The sequence below is a fragment of the Culex quinquefasciatus genome, chromosome 3 (genome assembly GCF_015732765.1).
Source record: "Culex quinquefasciatus strain JHB chromosome 3, VPISU_Cqui_1.0_pri_paternal, whole genome shotgun sequence".
Classification (NCBI taxonomy): domain Eukaryota; kingdom Metazoa; phylum Arthropoda; class Insecta; order Diptera; family Culicidae; genus Culex; species Culex quinquefasciatus.
Window position 1 is genome coordinate 22,879,846 of NC_051863.1, and position 26,216 is coordinate 22,906,061.

A 26,216-nucleotide genomic window follows, 5' to 3' on the forward strand; every position below is an offset into this window, starting at 1 on the left:
TGCTTTAAAACGGTCCAAATTCTATACATTCAAACCAGAAATTTGTACAACTCTCACTGGTTCCATACCGACCCGACCCTGCGACACCACACATCATATCTGCGTCGTCGTCGTCGTCGTGGCTCCCCGAACCCCCGAAAATCACGACTCAAAATTCCCCGGAATATAGATGGACCACATTTGCATACAAATGTCAATTTAATCGACTAATGATTGAATAATATGGGGCTGCACACTGGATCCGGACAGAAGACCAGCGGCAGCGGCAGCGAACCGTTTTTTTTGTGGTTCTGATTGCGAACCAGCGATAAAATGCTCTTTTTGAAAGTTTTTATCTGTTCTTTTTTTTTTCGAGGAGGAGAAGATTTCAAAAATTGAATCTCAAAACGGTTTTCTTTCAAATGATGATGATGATGACGATCGCGCGCACAACTGATTATCTTCGTGGAGGGGATATTCTCGAATGTCGTCGTCTGGAGAAGGAATTTTTTGAGCGCCCAAGAAGAGAGTAAACTTCCTCGGTATGGGGTCGTGTCACCCCGCTGGGGTCCCCCGCGCCTGTGTTGTTGTGGTCGAGAAAATAGAAACTTTATTGCGCTGTCAACATTGCCTGGCTTGATTTTAACGAGCTTAAGAATTATTGTCAGGGGAGGACGGAACAAGAAGACGGTGATGAACTTTCCGAGAATGTCGATTTCATTAGTGACTGATGAGTGTGGACGGTTAGAAGAGTGTTAAGTTCTTTTTTGGACCACCCTGTAAAGTCTTATGTCACTTCTATGCGTCAAAAAAATGTCTTAAAGGAAATTTTGCAATAAAATTTTGACCTTAGAAATTAGTATGAGATTTTGAATAGATATATAAACCTTAAAATAACAACTCTTTCCCAATCCAAACATCGTCGCGTTTAAACCACATTAACACCTTGGGATTAGTCCAACACACTCCGTTCCCCATGTTTGTTGACTTTTCACACCCATTTCCGCGCGTGTTTATTTTGAAAAAGAGTTTCCCCCCAGCCGAGATTCCTTTAACAACCCCGACGAGAAAGATTGAGACGAAGAACCTGGAAGAAGGAACGACAATACGACGAACTGTCAAACGTACCAAGGTTTCTTGAAAAAGGTGAGAACTTTCTTTTTCCTCATTTGAGGGCATAAAAGGTAAGTTATTTTGAATGATTGCTAAACATCAATTAAAAAAATATATATTCCCACCATTTTGTAGAAATCTTGGTAATCGATTAAAACAGCCATCTGCCATTTTAAGATAATTTTTTAAACTAAATTGAATTTTCCTCTAATCTAAAACTTCACCTCCTTCTTACAGAACTCCTAACACCACCTAAAACAGAAGCTCAAGACAGCAAGAAGGTGCGATGTCCCGCGGCGGCGGCGCAGTGGATGCGGGTAGTTGTTGGTAGATGATGCATAAAACTGAAGCATCGGGTTGGACGCACCGAACGACCGGGGTGTGCTCCAGTTTCCCATCAGGGCGAGCAAAACTGGACCATGCAGCGAGCATCTAATGCAGCGAAAGAGAGAGTAGTTATGGACATAACATTTATGCGAATTGGTTTGGATGAAGCAGCTGCGAGTGAGGAAAAAAAATGATGAATGACTTCAACAAAAACAGAAATAAAAGTTAATTGAGGAAACCAAAATTTGCGTTAAAATAGATTGTTTTATCAAAAAAACAAATTTTTTTTTTGCGCATTTTGCACTTTACTAGAGTCTTGTGCAAATATTTTCATCACAGTATTTCAAGCAAAACAATGTAAATGGGCCAAAGCCGAAGTGTAAACAAACATTCTGTCCTGCTTACGTCAGTGAATGTTTACATTAGGAACGAGAGGGACAGACTCTTTGTATTCACTCCGGCTTTAGCCCATTTACATTGTTTTGCTTAATTTTTTCATCACACTGGTGACGAAAATACCCGTTGCCAAGGCAGGCTGTTTATGTTTTTATTTATTTTGCGAAAGTTTCTAAACTAATGGCTCCTCCAGAGCAAAGAAAGTGATTAAGTCCGGGTATTCTCGGAACTGGGAAGATTCATAGAAGACAATTGCGATTGCTTGTTCCGGCTGTGGAAATCTGGTCTTCGGTGTTAGGATGCAGCTTTGTTCGTACCAGCATCTTGGCATACGGCGGTTCTTCGTCTTCTTACTGGGGGGATGATTGAAAACCAGCGGGCGTTGCGCATCCCCAACATCCACTGGTCCAGCCAAGGATACGGCGCTTCCAAGAGTGGTCCTCTCAAAGCACGGGAATCACGAACCGGATTCACGCTACCCATGCAGATCAATCTGAGATGGACAGGTGCTCGGAGTTTCGCTGTTGAAGAGTTACCCTTTGCTACCCTGCAGCTTGTCTTGCAATGCCATTAAGGGCAAGACATATTTTTTTATTAAAATCTCTTAAAAAATGTTCTTCCAGGTTTTAGCACCAGATGATGCTAAGAATTAGACTGATCATACTGAACAATATACAGATTTCTGTGGACAAAATGTATTTTTTTAGCCAGAATATTGTTGAATTTAAAGCCAATTCTATACAATTTTATCTACATAATTTTCATCCAAAATTGACCAGCAATCGTCCGACAAAATCATGGCCTCGAGCCATGGGAATAATGGTACCGTTTGCGGACTCAGCGTACACAGCTCGAGGTGGCCGATAGAGTTATGCCCTGGAGCACATTAGAAAAAAAAATAACCCGTCAAAAAATCAAAAGTTTCATCTACGAGAATCGAGCCATGAATCTTTAACAGACCATCTCAATGACTTAACTGCCTCGGCCACTACAGCTTGGTGACTAGATAGTGGCCAGAAGTCGATGCATTTCACTTATTTTGATTTGATGGTGTGATGGCAAAAAAGTTTGCCAACTCTGATGAAAATTATTCCGCAGCACTCTACTGAGGTGCAAAGTGCGCAAAGTTGACAGTTCTCAGTGCTGCAAAGCAGTGTGATGAAAAAAACTAGGCCTAGCACGATTAACACAAAACTGTAGCAATAGAGGAGAAAAGCAACTCGCGACAAAATTTTGAGGCTAGGGATTTTCATAAAGTATTCGCCTCCTTTTCTCTCCCACAGAAAACCTGGGAACGAGGTAGCTGTCAAACTAGGCCAAAATGTTAAAGTCACTCACAAAATGAACTTTGAGTGATTTGAGTTCATTTCTGACGTCACGATTTTCTACTCTATAGAGGAGAAAATCGTGACGTCAGAAATGTACTCAAATCACTCAAAGTTCATTTTGTGAGTGACTCCAAGTGTGACAGTGACAGTCAATAGAGGGAGAGAAAAGGAGGCGAATACTTTATGAAAATCATACCTGTCAAAATTCCTAGCCACAAAATTTGGTCGCGAGTCGCTTTTCTCCTCTATAGTGGCAAAGTTGTGACTAATATGTTCACAATCCATTTTGGAAATTTCACTCATGTGCAAATCTCTAGTTTTCGCAATTTTCTTCGTGATTCAAAAATTTTGTTTTAGGGGGTTACATGCATGTAAATTGACAAAAAAAGTCAGAGGTTGGTGTGAGCACACATTTAATTTTAGTTAAAATCTGTTATCAGGGCATTGGAATATACATTTTCATATTATATCATTGCCGAGATATAGTTATTTGAAGTTAGCAGTTTCAAAAACGGGTGCCATGATATCATAACACTGCCTTGACCAAATCGGCTCAACATTTTGGTAAAGACTCGTCAAACCGGTCCTGTGTGCATGACGAAGGCCGATTTTCAAAAAAAATATTTGAAAAAAAAGATGAAAATATTTTTGTGTTTCAGTTTTTGATTTTTGTATTTTTTTAAAAAGCAAAAATTCAAAATCGGACTTCGTCATGCACCCGGGACATGTCTTGAGAGTCTTCACCCCAAATTTTAGCCAATTCTTTATTTAAACTAATGTCAAAAACAAAAACAATGACTTTTATATCCCGCCGTTTGACATGAAGGATTTTTTAAAACCCGCCAAACAAATCGCAGCAAACTGGTGGTTTCTGGGAAAAGTCCTTGTCAGAAATTTTCTGTTTTGTTTTGAAAAGGAAGTAATTTTTGGAGATCTACTTTTAATTAGACTTAATGAACGGGAAACAAGTTGTCATGTTCCGATCTCGTAGAGTTCTTAAATGATTATTGAAATGATGTCTTGAATGATCCGTCCCGTTAGAAAACTACATTTGATTGTACTGGGTGTTAAGAGCCTTGAATCCATGAAATGTACCAACCTTATTGGATTCAAAACTATTTATCGGTTGGCCCTAATTATTTGCACCTCCCCAATGAAAATGTTGGCACGTGCCTCGAGCTGATTTGGTTTGATATGGAAATGTTATTCATTCTTTTCTTTTCTATACGAGTTCAAGTATTATAGCATTGCAACTTGTTCGATAAAATCGGATACGTAGAAAGTGGAGATTTTTAAACATTTTTCAATTTCGATAGCAATTTCATAATAATATTATAAGAGGTTGATTTTTCGAGGTGTATTTTTGCCTTCCTCACTGAGGTAAGGCTATAATCCTGCTCTAAAAATGAACTTCGTATAAAAACGTCGTAGACCCACCTTCATGTATACATATCGACTCAGAATCGAAAACTGAACAAATGTCTGTGTGTATGTGTGTGTGTATGTGTGTGTGTATGTGTGTGTGTATGTGTGTGTGTATGTATGTATGTGACCAACAAACTAGCTCATGTTTCTCGGCACTGGCTGAACCGATTTGACCCGAACTTGTTGCATTCGACTTGGTTTAGGGTCCCATAGATCGAGTTTTATACAGATTGAAGTTTCGATAAGTAGTTCAAAAGTTATGTATAAAAATGTGTTTTCACATATATTTGGATCTCACTTAACTGTATGTAAACTATGTCCGGGTCCATCATCCGACCCATCGTTGGTTAGGTTATCAAAAGACCTTTCCAACGAGTGCAAAACATTGAAGATCTGGCAACCCTGTCTCGAGATATGGCCACTTAAGTGATATTGATGTACTTTTTTGAAGCCGGATCTCACTTAAATGTATGTAAACTATGTCCGGATCCACCATCCGACCTATTGTTGGTTAGGTAATCAAAATACCTTTCTAATGAGTCCAAAACACTGAAGATCTGGCAACCCTGTCTCGAGATATGGCCTCTTAAGTGATATTGATGTACTTTTTTGAAGCCGGATCTCACTTAAATGTATGTAAACTATGTCCGAATCCACCATCCGACCTATTGTTGGTTAGGTTATCAAAAGACCTTTTCAACGAGTACAAAACATTGAAGATCTGGCAACCCTGTCTCGAGATATGGCCCCGTAAGTGATATTGATATACTTTTTTGAAGTCGGATCTCACTTAAATGTATGTAAACTATGTCCGGATCCACCATCCGACCTATTGTTGGTTAGGTTATCAAAATACCTTTTCAACGAGTCCAAAACATTGAAGATCTGGCAACCCTGTCTCGAGATATGGCCCCGTAAGTGATGTTGATGTACTTTTTTGAAGCCGGATTTCACTTAAATGTATGTAAACTATGTCCGGGTCCATCATCCGACCCATCGTTGGTTAGGTTATCAAAATACCTTTCCAACGAGTCCAAAACATTGAAGATCTGGCAACCCTGTATCGACATATGGCCACTTAAGTGATATTGATATACTTTTTTGAAGCCGGATCTCACTTAAATGTATGTAAACTATGTCCGGATCCATCATCCAACCCATCGTTGATTAGGTTATCAAAAGAACTTTCCAACGAGTGCAAAACATTGAAGATCTGGCAACCCTGTCTCGAGATATGGCCACTTAAGTGATATTGATGTACTTTTTTGAAGCCGGATCTCACTTAACTGTATGTAAACTATGTCCGGGTCCATCATCCGACCCATCGTTGGTTAGGTTATCAAAAGACCTTTCCAACGAGGGCAAAACATTGAAGATCTGGCAACCCTGTCTAGAGATATGGCCACTTAAGTGATATTGATGTACTTTTTTGAAGCCGGATCTCACTTAAATGTATGTAAACTATGTCCGGATCCACCATCCGACCTATTGTTGGTTAGGTGATCAAAATACCTTTCTAATGAGTCTAAAACACTGAAGATCTGGCAACCCTGTCTCGAGATATGGCCTCTTAAGTGATATTGATGTACTTTTTTGAAGCCGGATCTCACTTAAATGTATGTAAACTATGTCCGGATCCACCATCCGACCTATTGTTGGTTTGGTTATCAAAAGACCTTTCCAACGAGTGCAAAACATTGAAGATCTGGCTACCCTGTCTCGAGATATGGCCCCGTAAGTGATATTGATGTACTTTTTTGAAGCCGGATCTCACTTAAATGTATGTAAACTATGTCCGGATCCACCATACGACCTATTGTTGGTTAGGTTATCAAAATACCTTTCCAACGAGTCCACAACATTGAAGATCTGGCAACCCTATCTCGAGATATGGCCCCGTAAGTGATATTGATGTACTTTTTTGAAGCCGGATCTCACTTAAATGTATGTAAACTATGTCCGGATCCACCATTCGACCTATTGTTGGTTAGGTTATCAAAATACCTTTCCAACGAGTCCACAACATTGAAGATCTGGCAACCCTGTCTCGAGATATGGCCCCGTAAGTGATATTGATGTACTTTTTTGAAGCCGGATCTCACTTAAATGTATGTAAACTATGTCCGGATCCATCATCCAACCCATCGTTGATTAGGTTATCAAAAGACCTTTCCAACGAGTGCAAAACATTGAAGATCTGGCAACCCTGTCTCGAGATATGGCCACTTAAGTGATATTGATGTACTTTTTTGAAGCCGGATCTCACTTAACTGTATGTAAACTATGTCCGGATCCATCATCCAACCCATCGTTGATTAGGTTATCAAAAGACTTTTCCAACGAGTGCAAAACATTGAAGATCTGGCAACCCTGTCTCGAGATATGGCCACTTAAGTGATATTGATGTACTTTTTTGAAGCCGGATCTCACTTAACTGTATGTAAACTATGTCCGGGTCCATCATCCGACCCATCGTTGGTTAGGTTATCAAAAGACCTTTCCAACGAGGGCAAAACATTGAAGATCTGGCAACCCTGTCTAAAGATATGGCCACTTAAGTGATATTGATGTACTTTTTTGAAGCCGGATCTCACTTAAATGTATGTAAACTATGTCCGGATCCACCATCCGACCTATTGTTGGTTAGGTGATCAAAATACCTTTCTAATGAGTCTAAAACACTGAAGATCTGGCAACCCTGTTTCGAGATATGGCCACTTAAGTGATATCGATGTACTTTTTGGAAGCCGGATCTAAAAAATAGATGAAACTTGTGTACAGCCATTGTTGTGAGGAAGGCTCCAACCACATAGGTGGATTAAGTTAGTTTTTGGTCAAAAACGTATCGCAAATTTAAACAGCTACCTTAATTGCAGGATTTATTCTTTGGAAGTGTTTTTTTTTTTTTTTTTTTGTCAGAAAAGTATCTTCAAGATATCCCCTACACAAGCCTTTTAACAAAAATATGTAAAAAGAATAACTCTGGTCCCTCTGGCCCAGTCTCACTACCAATGTATGATATGATATAAATATCCACTATCAAATATGAAAAGCATTTCGAATTAGGTTTTACAGCGTGACGTCACGAGCACACACGCACACACATTTTTACTGAGACACACACACAAAATATGTTTCATCTGCTTCAGTTTTGCTCCAGGAAATTTAACGAATTCTTTCGATTCGTTTTCACTCCATGGTCCACGGGATGCGATCAAGGCGATGAATTTTGTTAAACTCTCACCCCATTCGAAACCAGAAGCTGCGCTTCTTAATCGGGTCAGATCATCGGACTGATGGAATCTACTGGATTCTAAATTCTTGAATTCCACCCAAATTCCACCACTTGTTTCTGTCTCAATGAAACCTGAAGTTCTAAAAATCACAACCTTTTCAAAACAAAACAGAAAATTTCTGATAAGGACTTTTCTGAATTTTTCCCAGAAACCATCAGTTTGCTGCGATTTGTTTGGTGGGTTTTAAAAACATCCATGTCAAACGGCGGGATATAAAAGTCATTGTTTCTGTATTTGACATTAGTTTACATGAAGAATTTGGTCCATCCAATCTCGAAATATCGTGGCACCCGTAAATCAACTCGGTGTTTCGAGAAAAACGCTCAGAATGTTTGACAGTTCGCTTTGCGCACAGAAAAATGTTGAGCTGAAAATCGTCTCTAACTCAGTGTAATCGTGTAATATCTTCATGAAACTCTCAGGACTGATTGAAAATCAGAGTTCGGAAAACCACTCACACTCAGAAATCGAGTAGGCCTCCTCACAGCAAACACTCTTGATACTCACCGTGAGTGTGAGGGCTGAGCATGAGCATGAGAGACCATCCATGGTTGCCCCTCCGTTGCTGAACAGAACAGTAATATCCTTTCAGCACTACTGATCATAGGCTTCGACGATCTAGTGGTGTTTCCCTTATCAACAGCATGTATGAATGCGCTGAAAAGATAAAACACCATGATTTCAGAACAAGATCAGTTGCGAATAGGTAACAGTCATTGGGCACCAACGGCGCCCGCCATGTCAGTTTGTAGATCTCGATTTTAAGGGACGGGAATGTTAGTTAGCGCAGGTTGCTACTAGGGCAGCTGATTTACTCTGTGCTTACACCCCACGAGCGCCAGGAACCTGAAAACTTGTTAGTAGGATAGGGTGTTTGGTCAGGATTCATCATAGAAGATGCGACCCAAAATCATAGTGTTTGTTGAAAGGTATTATATTTTATTCTCAAGGCAAACAATCGGATGCTGCGGATGAGACATTTCCCGTTTAACAGTTGTTAAATTTTTAATGAAATGGTTTAATCTTTGACAGCCGGCTGTGGAAAGATAAAGCCAAATAATGTTTATTTATAGAATGAGGTGTTAAACGCAATGCTGCAATGATAGCGTAGTCTGATTTTTAATTATATAATCATTTAATTCATAAATTTGTTACGGAATAGACGCGACGAACTCAACCATCAAGTGCCTTCCGATCTTCTTTCTGTTAGCTAGATAAGGTATTGATTTTCGTAGCCTCTCGAGCTACGATGCTATCGAGAGGGCTTAACACACAAACAACCGACGTCGTGCCCTCCGAGCTACGGAGCTATGGGAAGGTCTTTTCAACACAAAAAAAGACTCGCGCACCACACGACGTTCTTGATAAATCAAAATAACTTTGTTACGCGATAAACCTAACTAACTCAATCGTCAACTTGCCATCCAATCAGCGATGATGAAGAAAGGGCTTGAAGCACACAATAACTCACCGATTAATATGAATAATTTTCAAGATCGATCTTGTTTTATAACCGTGAGTGAGTAAATTTACTCATATTTTAGTAAAATGAGGGTGTGAGTAGGCCGTTTCCAACAATTTGTTATTAACAAAATTACTGACCACATCAATCCAAAACCAAGCGTCTTTATCAAGCGGTTGTGCATTCGAGGTAGCGTCAAGTGTAGTAGGGAAATAGATGATCTGCCGAATAATCAAGATGATGATTTTGTGAGATTTTTTACCGATTTTTTTTAAATTACTTTAATTTATTAATGATTATTTTTTAGTTTATTTTCAATGGAAATCAAATCAACGTAAATTAATAACATTATATTTTTAATCACGATCACATCGACGCATCCTCAAGCCGAAGCATCCGCGGTTCAAGTCCCGTCCCAATCGCATGCTTTTTTTTTGCTTGCACTTTCCGTATCGCACCCTGGAATCCTGGAAGACAACAACAAGAACATCCCAGAGCTCTCCTCGGATGACTTCTCAAAGTGGCGTGCTTCGGGGGAGATTATTGCAAAATCCGGTAGGGGGTTTGAAATTTTATGCGAAAATAATGATCATCGTTTAGTGATGTGGTCATTTTTCGACGTTTTTTTTTTTTCTTTCTTTTCTCTTTACGGTGGGGTTTTTAAGGGGGAGAGAAGAAAGAGGAGGCAAATCTGCGCAAAAGGCATGATGCTCGTGATGATGAATATTGATAAAAACGTGTTCTGAGCCGATCCTGGTGTCGTATTTGGATACGGAGTCGAGTCTTACTCGTGGATGTTGTTGTTTTGACTTCTGTGAGTTGACGAGAAGATATCGCGTTTTGGGGTTGTGCAGTTCAGTGGCTTTGGATGCACTTTGTTTATTGGTTTACTAACGGAGGGAATGTTGAAATTTGGTTTCTTCTGATACTGTTGATTCCAAATGATTACTTAAGATGTTTTGAATTAAAATAAATAAATTATAGTAAAATTGAGAGGATTTTATTACATTTAGGAAGATTAACAAAAATTTATGCATTTTTAATTACGTGTTATTCCAACAGAAAACAACCTAATAACACAAAACATCTCAACCAGACCTTTCGACTTTAGATTCGAGTTCAAAGGCCCACTTCAAAGCTCCACCACAGAGAAAAGCGCGTTACGACGATCGATCTCGCTTTCGACGCACGATTTGAGACTCATTAACACTTGTTTACGTCATTTTGGAAAACTCTTCGCCGGATCCGAACCGGCGAGAAAAAGAAGTTGTCCATTTCCACGAAATTGAAGTGAGGAATTAAAAGAAAGAAAGAAGAAAACAGCTAAACACACTTCCTCAATGTGGTGCACTTTTTTATCACTGCTTCGAGTTTTTTTTTTTCTCCATGTAATTGGACAGAAGAAGACGAAGAAGTCGGAGAGAAACAGAGCCTACAGAGATGTCCAGCGCAGCTTCCAGCGAGCTCGCGGAGAAATTAATTGCCGGTTATAAAGCTATTTACCATAGATTTTTCCTTTGGCGTGGAGTGTGTGTGCGTTGCTGCATTTCTCTTTCTCGAGCTCTCGTTGACTCTTTGCGAGCTGAAGATTGAAAATGTTGTAAATTTACTTGTTATTAAATTTTACAATAAATAAAATGGAAAGATTAAAACAACGGATCTTGAGCGGAGAGCTTTTGGAAGTACATGAATTTATTATGAAAACAACCGAGGCGTTTATTTAAGTTGATAGCTACCCGGGCAGACGGTAATAACAAAATTCATGCCATTTCAATAACAAATACTGTTAAAATAACAAAAAATGTTATGGAATATTCTTGCAAAATCCATTTTTGCATAAGAGCCTAATAACAGTTTATGTTATCATAACCAAATTTGTTATTGGTTTGATATTGGTTGATAGTCAAAACAACTTGGGAATAACATTTTTTGTTATGGAAGAATAACTCCAACTGTTATTGGGATGATCGGATTAGTTGTTAAAATAACAAAAATCAATAACAAAGATTTGTTCGAAGAATAACTTAAACTGTTGGGTAATTCTCCGCCAACTCACACAGCAGTTGCCCCGACCCCTCTTCGATTTGCGTGAAACTTTGTCCTAAGGGGTAACTTTTGTCCCTGATCACGAATCCGAGGTCCGTTTTTTGATATCTCGTGACGGAGGGCGGTACGACCCTTCCATTTTGCACATGCGAAAAGAGGTGTTTTTCAATAATTTGCAGCCTGAAACGGTGATGAGATAGAAATTTGGTGTCAAAGGGACTTTTATGTAAAATTAGACGCCCGATTTGATGGCGTAATCAAATTCCGAAAAACGTATTTTCATCGAAAAACACTTAAAAATTTTAAAAATTCTCCCATTTTCCGTTACTCGACTGTAAAATTTTGGAACATGTCATTTTATGGGAAATTTAATGTACTTTTCGAATCTACATTGTCCCAGAAGGGTCATTTTTCATTTAGAACAAAATTTTTCATTTTAAATTTCGTGTTTTTCTAACTTTGCAGGGTTATTTTTAGAGTGTAACAATGTTCTACAAAGTTTTAGAGCAGACAATTACAAAAATTTTGATATGTATACATAAGGGGTTTGCTTATAAACATCACAAGTTATCACGATTTTACGAAAAAAGTTTTAAAAAGTTGGTCGTCATCGATCATGGCCGTTCATGGTCACCCGCGACAGACACGGACGACGAAACAAAGAGAAACGCAAAAGTAACTTTTTCAAAACTTTTTTCGTAAAATCGCGATAACTTGTGATGTTTATAAGCAAACCCCTTATGTCTATATATCAAAATTTTTGTAATTGTCTGCTCTACAACTTTGCAGAACATTGTTACACTCTAAAAATAACCCTGCAAAGTTAGAAAAACACGAAATTTTAAAATGAAAAATTTTGTTCTAAATGAAAAATGACCCTTCTGGGACAATGTAGATTCGAAAAGTACATTAAATTTCCCATAAAATGACACGTTCCAAAATTTTTACAGTCGAGTAACGGAAAATGGGAGAATTTTAAAACTTTTTTGTTTTTTTCGATGAAAATACGTTTTTTCGGAATTCTGAGTACGTCATCAAATCGGGCGTCTAATTTTACATAAAAGTCCCTTTGATGCCAAATTTCTATCTCATCACCGTTTCAGGCTGCAAATTATTGAAAACACCTCTTTTTCGCATGTTCAAAATGGAAGGGTCGTACCGCCCCTCCGTCACGAGATATCAAAAAACGGACCTCGGATTCGTGATCAGGGACAAAAGTTACCCCTTAGGACAAAGTTTCACGCAAATCGAAGAGGGGTCGGGGCAACTTTTTCCGATTTCGTGTGAGTTGGTAGAGAATTACCCTGTTATTATGTTGTTATTGCAATAACAAACCAATAACACAGAAGGAATTCCTGGCTCTGTAAAAATAATAACAGTTTTTGTTATTCACACCCCGGGCAGACGGTAATAACAAAATTCATGCCATCAAAATAACAAAAAATGTTATGGATTCTTCTTGAAAAATCCATTTTTGCATAAGGGTTTAATAACAGTTTATGTAATCATAATAAAATTTGTTATTGGTCTGATATTGATAGACTGCCAAAACAATTTTGCAATAACGTTTTTTGGTATAGAAGAATACCTCCAACTGTTATTGAGATGATCGGATAAGTTGTTAAAATAACAAAAAATAATAACAAAGATTTGTTCGGAAAATAACTAAAAATGTGATAAGTCTGTTATTACAATAACAATCTAATAACAAAAAATCATAACGACGAATAACAAATCTTGTTATAAATAACATAAAATGTTATTGGCCTAGTATTTTCAAATATCAGAAAATGTTATTCCCAAGTTATTACCGTCTGCTCGGGACTTCAAAAATTCTCAATAAATAAATCAATTCCATCAGGGAATATAACAAAATTTAAAATTGAACTCTCAAAAGTTATTTTTATCGGATTAATTTTAACGAGAAACCCCATTTCATGGTGAAATAAATGACCCCGATGAAATTGGTCAAAATTATTTCATAGCTCTAGCCAATTTTAGTAAAATCCCTTATGGGGTATATCAAATAATTAAAAAAATCAACTTTCAAAATTTCATTTCTTTTAGAATAATTTTAGCTTAAGGACCCCATATCATGGCCAAAATAATGATCCCGAAGAAATTGGTCAAAATTATCCCACAGTTCTAATCATTTTAAACAAAGTCCTTTAAGGAGGTACTTTTCAGAATAATTTTAAAATTCCAACTTTTTAGAATAATTTTAGCTTAAGGACCCCATTTCATGGCCAAAATAATGATCCCGACGAAATTAGACAAAATTATCCCAAAGATCTAAACATATTTAACAAAAGAAAAAATAATAACAGATTGTGTTATGGACACTTAGAAACTTTTCCATTTGTGCGATTTATGGTAATTTTATTTCTAAGTCAGTATACCGAACGAATAACAAATTTGGTTATTAGGAGAGTTTTTGAAATGGATAACAATCCCTCTTATTAGCGTGTTATTAAACATTTTCAAAATAATATCACTTCAATACCAAATTTTGTTATTTTATCAGATACTGTTATTATTTTTTCTTCTTGAAGTTGGACTTCAGGATAAAATAATAACACTTTTTGTTTTTTTAACACGATTTGTTATTGAAATATTATTAATTTTGTTATTACCGTCTGCCCGGGTAGTTTTAGATATTTTTCGACTCGCAGTCGTTGAAAGCAGCTCAAACACTTAATTGTGTACTTTATCCAACATTCATCGTTCAATATTACACCCTTTTGAAATGTTAGTCTTGATTTAATAAAATTAAAATATTGTTTTTGAAAAGATCGGAAAATTTTACGAATGTTTCATATTTTTGCATTTTAAATCGGACCATTATTTGCTGAGATATTGACATTAGAAAATTGTGGGTTGTTTGGGTGAGACTTAGAAAACATCAATTTACTCAGCAACTAAGTGTCGTATCAACAAAGTTCAAAAAAACAAAATATAAAGAATTTTTTTTTGAATAACTTGCCAATATTTTCAAAAAAGTTACCTAAAAAAGGCTTTAACTTGAAAACGGTGCACTTTATCAAAATTTCACTAAAGTACTTTTTGATTGCTAATTTCATTTTACATCGACATGTTGAAGTTGAAAAATATTTGCGGCCAATATTTCGATTTTTTGAAAAAAATTGTATTGTTTCAAAAAATTATAACTCCGTCAAAGATTTTTTGCCCATTCTGGAAATTTCTGAAAAGTTGGCGTTGTCCTCTAAAAAATATCAGAAAATAAAAAAAAATAAAATAGCTTTTTTTTGCAAAGTTTCAGTGTGACAAAAAGTGAAATTTAAAAACAGCAATTTTTTTTCCAAATACCATTTTTTCAGTGTAGTCCATATCCATAGCTACAACCGAAGACACCAAATCGATCAGAAAATTATTTCAAAAGATACAGGTTTTTGAATTTTCACATATCATTGCCACAGTGTTCGGAATGGCAAAATTAAGTGGAATAAATTGATAACTCCTTTATTTGACGTCCTAGCCAAATGGTGTATTCGGAAGAGTTGTTGTACTTGATAAGGGCTATCTTTTGAAGTTATTGACATACAGGGTGACGACCTTCCAGGGTGTCAACCAAAAACTAACTTTGTTGGATGACGTTGTAGGGCTTTGGTGTCTTGGGCAAAGTTGTAGAGGAGAAAATTTCATAAAAGTTTGTCGAAGGCGTCAAATTTGTTGCTCTTAATCTACTCGAGATATACGCCATTTTTGCAAAAATGGTCCAAAAAGCACTTTTTTGGTGATAACTCAAAATGTTAGCATTTTAGCGGCCTACTATGTTCTGAAGAGTTGTTTATGACATAAAAAAAACAAAGAAATGCACCTGAAAGTAAACACTTTTAACTACATTTCCTGAAAATATCTCCGTGTCTATCCGTGTCTATTTTTATACATCTCGATTTGAATTTGACGGTTTTTAATCAATTTATTTATATTTTTAAGCGGAATCTTATTGAAAATGTGGTAATAATCGGTAAATTGATCGATTAATGGAAAAAAAACATTGTTTATACTTAAAATTATGACACACATTCTAAAATTATGAATAAGAACATGTTTAGCCCAAAAATAATGTAAATTAAAATTTTAAATAATTGTTCGTACTTAAAATTAAGTCTTTCCTTTTATATTTGGTCACTTTAGAAAGGTTGTCGTATTTTTTCATAGACAAAGTATTTTCCATAAATATTGATCAATTTACCCTTTAATTCACCGATTTTCAACTAGTATTCAACATGATTTCGATTAACATTTATACAGCAGTTCCATATGAAAGTTAAAGAAAAAAAATAAAAGTGCTTCGATTTGGCTCAAAATTTTTCTGGGGGTTCCTTGGCCAAAATAATTAGACCCGTATTTTTTTGTTTGGCCATTAGGGTGGCCTACGTCGTGTTAGGTGGTCCGAAAATGGCCATTTTCGTCGATTTTCACAAAACCACTTTTTCAAAAATCATAACTTCGCTCCATTCCAACCGATTTTAGCTGTCTAGGGTGCAAATGAAAGATGATAAGTTGGACTTCCAAGAAAAAATAATGTGGAGTTTCAAAATCTAGCCTAACATTTGAAAAGTCTAATGAAAACATCAAATGCCGTTTTGACGGTGTCTGGACCAAAGAGCCTATATCTGAAAATATTTTTAACGGATTCCTCGGACAATTTTACATAACATATCAAAAATTGGGCGAGGTTCATTAACAGGATTCAGAGATATGATTTTTTGAAAATAAAATCCGGGTTTTTCAACGCGCCGCGCGCGAAAACGGGATTTTGACGAAATCGGCAAAAAATCAACTTTTTTCACTAAAACTGCGATAACTCGAAAATTTCAGCGATGACCTATAAATGTTAGGGTACCAAAAGTTGCGTATTTCAATTACGAAAATTTTGGTACCTTAACATCTATAGGTCATCGCTGAAATTTTCTAGTTATCGCAGTTTTAGTGAAAAAAGTTGATTTTTTGCCGATTTCGTCAATTTCTCGTTTTCGCGCGCGGCGCGTCGAAAAACCCGGATTTTATTTTCAAAAAATCATATCTCTGAATCCTGTTAATGAACCTCCAATTTGTTCGAGGAATCCGTTAAAAATATTTTCAGATATAGGCTCTTTGGTTCAGACACCGTCAAAACGGCATTTGATGTTTTCATAAGACTTTTTCAAATGTTAGGCTAGATTTTTGAAACTCCACATTATTTTTTCTTGAAAGTCCAACTTTTCATCTTTCATTTGCGCCCTAGACAGCTAAAATCTGTTGAAATGGAGCGAAGTTATGATTTTTTGAAAAAAGTGGTTTTTGTGAAAATCGACGAAAATGGCCATTTTTCGGACCACCCTAACACGGCGTAGGCCACCCTAATGGCCAAACAAAAAAATACGGGTCTAATTATTTTGGCCAAGGAACCCCCAGAAAAATTTTGAGCCCGATCGGAGAACTTTTATTTTTTTTCTTTAACTTTCATATGGAACTGCTGTATAAATAAATTGATTAAAAACCGTCAAATTCAAATCGAGATATCTAAAAATAGACACGGATAGACACGGAGATATTTTCAGGAAATGTAGTTAAAAGTGTGTACTTTCAGGTGCATTGCTTGGTTTTGCGCCAAAATGCGCCATTTTGAAAACATAGCAACTTGAAAATAGGCTCAAAATCACTTAAAAATGGTTATAACTCCTTAATAAAGGCTCAAAACATTTTGCTGTCTTCGGCAAAATTGTGTAATTTTATGTCATAAACAACTCTTCAGAACATAGTAGGCCGCTAAAATGCTAACATTTTGAGTTATCACCAAAAAAGTGCTTTTTTGGACCATTTTTGCAAAAATGGCGTATATCTCGAGTAGATTAAGAGCAACAAATTTGACGCCTTCGACAAACTTTCATAAAATTTTCTCCTCTACAACTTTGCCCAAGACACCAAAGCCCTACAACGTCATCCAACAAAGTTAGTTTTTGGTTGACACCCTGGAAGGTCGTCACCCTGTATGTCAATAACTTCAAAAGATAGCCCTTATCAAGTACAACAACTCTTCCGAATACACCATTTGGCTAGGACGTCAAATAAAGGAGTTATCAATTTATTCCACTTAATTTTGCCATTCCGAACACTGTGCATTGACAGCTGCCAAATTTGTATGGAAAGTTATATGGACAAACTAATGATGCAAAATGGCTTCTTTGGGCATACCGAAGGCACCAAAAAAGTTTCAGTCGGATTAAAAAATACAAAAAAAATCGAATGACCGAAATCTGAGAGAACGCTCATGCAATAAAATGAACTGAAAATTGATCGTATAACCTAATTTTGTGCCTTCCAGAAATTAAAAGAAAACAATTTTTTTTAATTTTTTTGGTCAATCAAGTGTGCCATACCGTTAAAGTAATTTTGGCAGCATCAACATTTCATCGTACTGGAAATATCAAAAAGGAAATCTTAAGGCCAAATGAGCAACTGTTCCTCGTGCCCTACATGGTTATCTTGCCCCACTTTCCCCTATTTTTTCAAGGCTCAAAAAACTTTTTCAAAAATTTCAAAAATTATAGAATACGGATTTAGGGCAAATGAAATTTTGGTTGAAAAAAAGTTATTATTTCCGTGAACCTATTTTTGGAAAAAAAAAACAGCCTTTCAATGTCACCCCGGACGATATCGTCCTAACCTATCATTACTATCGTGCAATTTGTCCTCGTTTCAAGGTCATCCTCTAGTTGGCACCACCCGGGAACAAAAAAAAAAACCCGTCGAAAATGTCAGGTCCCACACAAATTTAGCCCCAATTATGTCTAATTTTGTGACCGTTCTCACCAATTTCGGTCTGACGTCTGCGGAAAGAATTGAAACCCCCGTTCTCGTGAAAAAAAAAACAGTCGAATCGAATCCAACACGCACATGGTGTCAACCTGGATTGGGCCAAAGTCACACGAAAGATGGCCACTACTTTTTTTTTTTGCCCCGCTAATCTGAGTGGCATCTGGCCGCAAATTTGGCGCAAAAAGTGAGCCCAAATATCCGTTCTCGGTGTGTCGCGACTTGGTTTCAAGCGACGAACCCGCACCAACATTTTTGCGTTGTTGTTTTTTTGCAGCGCCGCCGGAACAGAGAGAGTCCGGACGACCGGTGGTCCCCGACTGTAATTACGCGCGCGCAAACGGGAAAGAATATCAAAATGTATCCATCTCCGGGAGACGACTGTGTTTTTTTTTTTTTTTTGGTTCAGAGTTCCGACCAAATTAATAACACGTCTGCGATGCAGCGACGAACCCCGCATCGAATTGGTGGGTTTCGGTTGAACTTTTTTTTTTCCTTCTGGTTTGTCAAATTTAATTTAAAACACAGGAAATATGAGCGTGTAGCGGAAGTTGAAGTCGGCTGTGTATGTCTCTGTTTCTGGCGAGAACCGCGAGAAAATCATGAATTCTCATCGGGATGGAACGGAAACAATAGTTTTGAGGCATGGAAATTCGTGGGAATCTTGATAAAATGCGGTTTGCAGGATTTGAAGGTTGTGATTAGCAGATATTTTTAGATGTGTGATTGTTATATAGGTTGAAATAAATAACCTTTCTCCCATAGAAGGGCTTTGGAGTTCAACTTGATCAAAAATCTTTCAAAAAAATTGTTCTATTTGTTGTTACTTCTAAAAAATAGTTCAATTTATACTGTGAGTGCATTTTGTCTTTTATCTAATATTGTCCACCATGATTTTTTTTAAATTTGCTAAATTCACGTAACTTTAATCTTTCAATCTTTGAAAAAAAAATCTTCAGAATACGTCATCCATCCAACTTTATAAGTGAGTAAATATTTAAATTGGAAGCCAAAACTTTCGGCTGCTTGTTATGCCGTTGACATGTCGTTAAACCAGCAAATATAGAGTCTAAAGAGGGTCCCCTAAAAAAATCCCAAAGAAAAACAAGAGGTCGTAAAGTTCGTCGTTCTTCTCTAATCGTCATCGTGGCTTTTAAGAACTGTCGTCTCGTTTATTTGTTCCCGGTGTGCTACCCGATGGCTTTATTTGTTTTGTTCCTCAAGCAGGAACCCCAATGTTGACGAAACTGTGAACGATGGCTTTTACAGTACAAGCGTAAATCTTTTAAAATTATTGTTTATTCCCACTTCAACTTTTTATAAAATTTCTAGAAAAAACTCATCAAGAAAAATCCAATCAAATCGATGAGACTTGAACGCCAAACCACCGCCGGCGGACAGGCGACGAACCTCACCTGTTGAGCATTGTTTTTCACCACCCCTTCTTTTGGGCACTCTTTCGCACCTTCTCACCACACCAAACACTCACCGCAGCTCGATTAAGCCTTCTGGGCCGCGAAATTCTTTACGTCCCTTCGTTTATTATTTCTTCTCCGTTACAGGTCAACTCGTCATCGCGTTGCAATTAAAGCGACTTACGCATATTTTTTTCTTCGGTCTCCCTTTTTCTCGCTCTTTGCTCACAAATACAGGTGAGTTGCGTGGTGGGTTCCCTTTCGAGTGGTGGTTGTGGTTAGAGAACCTGGTTCTCCAGTTGTGGTGAAAATCGCGGTGCGTGAGTTACGGTTTGGGAGAAGGAACTCACCCACACACACACACGGGGTGTAAGTGAGCGCAAGGAGTGCGTTAAATGTGCTTATGTTTTTATTTGTTTTTTGTTTATAATTAGCTGTTAAATTGATTTTTCTATAAATGTGTGGTTCTTGTTTTGAAATTTTCAAGAAAAAATATGTTTGAAGTTGAATGATCATGAAAATTCGACGTAGAATCGTTTATCGTTTATCGTAATCAAGTTTATGAGAAGTTTTACAACTTTACAACTTTATTTTTATATCTTTAACCGATCTGTCGTCCCAAAATTCATAAATGGTCAAAAGCTTGAAAAGTTCCATTTTATAAAAAAATACATAATAAAGCATTATACAATAAATTCTGAATAATTAACAATCGATTTTAAAAGTTTGTTCAAGAAAATTTCAATTCAAATTTTAAAATATTTCACCCTTTTTTTTAGTGTCTATTGCATCTATTTCAATGATATAAAATAAAAATTTTCACAAAAAAAACTTTTTTTCCTGTATTTATTAAATGCAATGCTTCTCGACAAAATGCGTAACATCTTAGCAATTGCAATATGGATATCAAATGGTCGGGAACTTATCATACACTTCGATAATAGTAATGAGCGATTCTCTACGAAATCGGTCTTTTTTCGTCAATTTTAATTTTTGTATTTTTTAACCCGACTGAAACTTTTCATTAGTTTGTCCATATAATTTTCCATACAAATTTGGCAGCTACAAAAATGATGAATGAAAATTCAAAAATCTGTATCTTTTGAAGGAATTTTTTGATCGATTTGGTGTCTTCAGCAAAGTTGTAGGTATGGATACGGACTACACTGAAAAAAAATGATACACGGTAAAAAAAGGTGATTTTTTATTTAACTTTTTGTCACTAAAACTCGATTTGCAATAAAACACTATTTATTTTATTTTTTTTATTTTTTATATGTTTTAGTTGGCATCAAATGCCAACTTTTCAGAAATTTCCAGGTTGTGCAAAAGATCTTTGAACGAGTTATGAATTTTTGAATCAATAATGATTTTTTTCAAAAAATCTAAATATTGATCGCAAAAAAAATTCAACTTCATTATTCGATGAAAAATCAAATTTGCAATCAAAAAGTACTCCAGTGAATTTTTGATAAAGTGCACCGTTTTCAAGTTATAGCAATTTTTTGGAAACTTTTTTGAAAATCGTCGCAGTTTTTCATTTTTTTTTCAGTGCACATGTTTGTCCACATTTAAAAAAAAAAAAAGCTGAGAAAATTCTCTATATTTTGCTTTTTTGAACTTTGTTGATACGACCCTTAGTTGCAGAGATATTGCCATACAAAGGCTTAAATCAGGAAAATTGATGTTTTCTAAGTCTCACCCAAACAACCCACCATTTTCTAATGTCGATATCTCAGCAACTAATGGTCAGATTTTTAATGTTAAAACATGAAACAATCGTGAAATTTTTCGATCTTTTCCAAAAAACTTTTCGAAAATTTTAAACCAAGCCTAACATTTCAAAAGGGCATAATGTATGGTCCTTTTGAAATGTTGGTCTTGATTCAAAAAATTTGAAAACATTTTTTTCGAAAAGATCGGAAAATTTCACGAACGATTGTCCACGATCCATACAAAAAAGTGGAGTCGATTTTGAATTTGTACTTTTATGCGTACAGTTGGGGTGAAATGACTCACATATCTGTATTTCCATCCAATTTGGCAAATTGAGTTAAGAACGCCACGCCAGTTCGTGCAGCTCTCAATGCCTCAAGTTTTGATCTTCACAGATCCCAAAAAATAGATTCAAATCCGGAGATTTTCAACAAAAACCGAAAAAAGACAAAGCCTGAAAATTGCTGCAAGTGCGACAATTGGCCAAAGGGATTTCAGGTCAAAACGCGTTTGACACACGTACATGCCCGACTACCGTAAACATTTGTAATTATAACTCGGGACCTCGGCAACCAAACACAACCAAACTTCGGGACAATGCACAGAATGGTCAACCAAACAAAACGTGCTTGTTATTGTTTACAGTGCGTGCTCTATTTTTGTTTACAAAACGCGTTTTCTCGACAAGAACTTAACTTTAAAAAATTTAACAATTGGAAAAAAAACAAAGATTTGATTCCGCTAGTTACGGTTTATTTAACGAAGTCATAGTCATTGAAGTGTATCAAACCCTATTTGAGTCGTTACTGTAACTTTGACAGTGCTTTGTAAGTCAACACCTTAAGCTGTCAATAAGTAGCAGTTGTACCATCGTTACGCATTGTAATAGCACTCTATTAAAAAAAACGTCCTCTTTCGTCAACGGATCCTGGACGAGTCGGGTCAACCAAGAGGTCGTCGAAATACAAGTCTGGTAAAGTATTTCTACAAACTGTGTTTTATTCTCTCATATCACAATACAGCAGTCATAAGCTTCAACGTGAAATTTGGTACCAAAAAAAATCAATGCATAAACCACCACGAAATGCTTACCCGAGCAGACGGTAATAACTTGGGAATAACATTTTCTGATATTTGAAAATACTAGGCCAATAACATTTTATGTTATTTATAACAAGATTTGTTATTCGTCGTTATGATTTTTTTGTTATTGGATTGTTATTGTAATAACAGACTAAACACATTTTTAGTTATTATTCGAACAAATCTTTGTTATTATTTTTTGTTATTTTAACAACTAATCCAATCATCCCAATAACAGTTGGAGGTATTCTTCCATAACAAAAAATGTTATTGCAAAGTTGTTTTGGCTGTCTACCAATATCAGACCAATAACAAATTTTGTTATGATAACATAAACTGTTATTAAACCCTTATTCAAAAATGGATTTTTCAAGAAGAATCCATAACATTTTTTGTTATTTTAACAGTATTTGTTATTGAAATGGCATGAATTTTGTTATTACCGTCTGCCCGGGTACAGCATTATTACGGTTTTATATTATTATCAGAAAGTTGCAAAATATTAGAGAAATAATAAAATATATTTTCCCTGAAAAGTTACGTCTTTAAAAGCTTTATATTTTATTATTTGCTTTAAAATTGAAAAAAAAATCATAGAAAAACTATTCTAATCCACCTATGTGGTTGGTGCCTTCCTCACTCCTTACTATATGATTATCATAGATCTTTACAATTAAAGACTCGTTTGAAAGGTTTTTCAATTACCTATCTAATGATGGTCGGGTGACGGATCCGGACATAGCTTCCATCCAAGTAAGTGAGGTCCGGCTTCAATGAAGTACATAAATATCACTTAAGTGGTCATAACTTGAGGCAGAGTTGCCAGATCTGCAAAGTTTTTGACTCATTGGAATTGTCTTTCAATTACATATCCAACGATATATAACATGGTGATATTTGGTACGATTTCAGGTCATTTAACTGACATGCGAAATCACATTTTTATACATAACTTTTGAACTACTTATCGAAACCACATTTTTTAAACTCGATCTATTGGATCCTAAACTGAGTCAAATGCTACCGGTTTGGTCTTAATTGGTTCTGACAGTGCTGAGAAAACTGAGAGACAATTATGATAACACACAGACACACAGATAGACAGACATTTGTTCATTTTTCGATTCTGAGTCGATAGGTATACATGAAGGTGGGTCTACGAGATTTACCTCAGTGAGGAAGGCAAAAAATATAACCGTCATAATACAGTGTTAACTGTTTTAATACCCAATTGACCCATATCTTTGCGATTTTCTTGAGTATTGCAAAAGTCCTATCCCATCTAATCAAACCCAACAGACGTGTAAAACCAAACGAGAGCCAGCTTTTAATTAGTACTTACCGAAAGGAAGAATCCAAAACCAAAACAACGCCACCCAAAAAAAAAACATCCAGGTCAACAATCCGGTGCTTCTAAACAGAGTAGGCCTCCAAACAACAACTTTACACCGCACACTTGGATCTACTCACACAAACACACACATGTAGTAGTGATTTTCCGCGTGGTGCTCCGGGGGTCCTTATCCCCGCAGAATGATGATCCGACCGGACCCTCTCCTGTAATCACCGCCACGGAAACCGTCCTTCTTCCGTTCATCGATCGGTCGATCGACGGCGGCCCCACCACATTCCTCACGCAATACTTCGTTGTCACTTTCTCGAATTGCTGCTACCGTTCTACGCGAGAAGGCCGCGAGGGGTCTCTCAACTCTTCGCTGCCGCTCGGGGGTGGGGGGTCTCTCAATTGTCAAACAATGAGCTGGGTTGCAGGTTTTGCGGTGGTGCTGCGTTGACGGTCATTATCACCAGTGACGGACCTCACTCGGATTGACGGACGCGTTCCGGGGGCGAAGGGGAGCGAGGGGGGTGTGTGTGTTGAGGGTAAACATAAACACACCTGTGTGAGCGACTTGGCTCTCTTCGCGATCGTTCTCTCACACGGGATTGCCTTCCTGATAGCAGTAGGCTGAGAGCGGTTTGTTTGTGGTGGAATTTCTTGTTTAGATCACACGCACACACCGAAACGGGGGGTCTCTCACGTCAATGTGATCGTAGCAGGTTCAGCAGATTCTAACCAGAGGGGAAATTTGATTGATCTTCACGGCACTCTTCGATCGACCGTTTGACAGCATTCGTAGGGCTTGTCACGGTCATGCAATAACAATTTGCACGATCGATTTTGACAATCACAATCACGCACTGGTTCCGTCGCGCACACTAACAAACGGGTTGTACAATCTGCGACCCCCAAACCGGGACATTACCCATACACTCGGGACGCGAAACGGTCCACAACACTGCAGCACACGCACACACGCTCAATCTGGATGGTGTCAGAGTGAGAAAGATAATAACACATTCCAGAAATTTTTCCTGCTGCCCAATTTTCGAACCTTCCAGCAATGCTCAAGGACCGCTTCCTAGATCACCAAACTGTCATCTGTCAACTCCCACATAAACAACTCCTTCCAAACCAATCCATCACCCAGCAAAACAACAAACCCCTCGCAAACAAACTCGATATCCAAGTTGGCCTGGTGGCACGTCCCCCCAGTTGTGGAGGGCCCCCTTGCGAAGAACCAACTCCTGTCACGCACACTACGATCGGATAACAAACGCGCACGCGCGATCTTGGGACCCCACGACAACGGTCGATCGCAGCAGCAGGCTCGGCGACGATCTTCGGCGAGCGAGTTCTTCAGCGAAACTGAGCGAATCGGTTCGGCCGGGGGTCGCTTTAAGGTTGAAGTTTGCTGTGTGTGGAGTCTCTGGGTGAAGGAGTTGGCGCTGCTGCGGTGGTGGTTCGGGGAACTAAGGCGGTGAATCGGTTCGAGGGTTTGAGGCTTTGGTGGGAAGAGGTGAATTTGCTTGCTGTTGGGAAAAAGGATGGTGACTTGGGTGACGGAGTAAAAGACGAACCCTTGGGAAAATTGAAAAAGAATATCTAGAGTTTTTTTAAAGGACCTATAAACATATGGAAGACAATAGCTTATAGGACCTTTCGTTTTGCTAGGGGACGGTGATTTTAGCGGATTGCAGACTGGATTTTTGCCATATGATGTGATGATTGTCTAAGCCAAAGTTGCCTAGGAATCGATAATTGGGAATAGAACCATTTCCACCTGAACTGGATTCTCACCACTATGGCAGCCGTCCATTGCCGGTCGCTCCCATCTTCACCGCGCACCAGAGACAAGGATAGAGGATTTGGAAGACGGGGATTGCTGTCGCTCCACTTTTTTCAGAGTATTAAGGGAAAATCTCCACGGTATCCTCAAGTGAGTTTCGCTTGGAGTTGGACGATTTTTGGGAAGGTGAGTGGTGTGAGGAGCCACCCTAGGCGAGTGGTAACGACCGTTTGCATTGTTTTTTCTGAATTCTTCGTGTGTTCTCATCAGGCTTGCCAAAAATACAGATTTATCAGCACAGGCCCGAAACACAAACGATTTTTTTTACAGTTAAAATAAATTTGAGCAGTTTTTGTTAAATTGGCCAAAAAATAAACATTGTTAGCATCTTTTTGACATGTTCAGTTTTTGGTAATAATATTATTAGTTAAAGTTATACTCGATTGAGTGTTTGGTATGTGCCAAAAAAAACTGTATTTGTGGCAAGCCTGGTTCACATTTCGAATGGGAAAGCTTTCAATTCTTCTCATCTCTTATTGGATGAATTCTATCAGTCACCCAGGCTATTTTTAGCGAGGTTATTTTAGATTCAATTTCAAATGCGCCTGCAATCTTGCATGCAATCTTGTTTAGTTCTGAAATTCTCGCATTCAAACGTGTATTCTTGTCCGATTCTTGGA